A 1,060-nucleotide genomic window follows, 5' to 3' on the forward strand; every position below is an offset into this window, starting at 1 on the left:
AAAGGGAAGTGGAAGGAGAGAAAGAGAAGAAGGAAAAGAGGAAATGATATAAGAAGAAAAGGAGGAAGAGAAGAGAAAAAGGGAATGAGTCAAAACAAAAGAAGGAAAGGAAGAAGAGAGGAGTAAAATGAGAAGAGAAAAAAAATTGAAAGGCATAAAAGCGAAAGGGATATTAACGGAAAGAGAAGCAGAAAATAAATGAAAACAAACTGAGAAAATTAAATGAGAAAAACTATGAAAAACAACGAAAAAAGAACATTTACGAAAAAAAGATAAAAAAAAGGGAAAAACAAAGAAAAGGGAAATTAGATCATAAAAAAGAAAATGGAAGCAAAAGAGAAAAGGAAAGAAATGAAAAAAAAAAGGAAGGGAAAGAAAAACAAGAGAGAAAGAGAGAAAAAGAAAGAGTCGAAACACAAAGACGACAATTAAAAACAAGAAAATTATTTGAAATAATAAAAAATAGAATAAAAAACACAAAAGAAAATCAAGGAAAATACGACACTAAAGTAAAACTGAATAGAAAACAAAACAAAAAAGAATAGAATAAAACAAATCAAGAAAAATAAGACACAAAAGTAAAAAGAATAGAAAACAAAAAACAAAAAAAAAAGACCCGGCATCGAAAAAAAGAGAAACCGGAGTCAAAACAAGAGCCAATGATCGCGAGGCAACACACCAGGCGTGGAGGCGAGAGCGATGGCATGGCGGCGGCGTCCCAGACTTATTTTCTGCAAGCTGCAACCTCCGCACAGCCTGCATGCGATCTGATCTGTTGATCTCCCGTCACCCAGCTCTATCATCGAGCTCACTGTGCGCTGCTACCCCGACATTGCCTGTGCTGGTCGGGTTGCCACGCCGTGACCTCGCTTGACCTCTGTTCGCTTACCCTCTTCCTGAGCTCCCTCCCATTTCCTGGGACTACTTTTTTCACTCCCTTTTATTGGAATTTCCTGTCGTTCTCTTGCATCTCTGCTTTGCAATGTTGAAAGAAATATGTGGAACAGGATCTTACCAATTGCATGTTCGAGAGATGAAGAAAACGCAAGAAAAACTAATT

Source organism: Penaeus monodon, chromosome 19 (assembly GCF_015228065.2).
Source record: "Penaeus monodon isolate SGIC_2016 chromosome 19, NSTDA_Pmon_1, whole genome shotgun sequence".
NCBI classification, from domain to species: Eukaryota; Metazoa; Arthropoda; class Malacostraca; order Decapoda; family Penaeidae; genus Penaeus; species Penaeus monodon.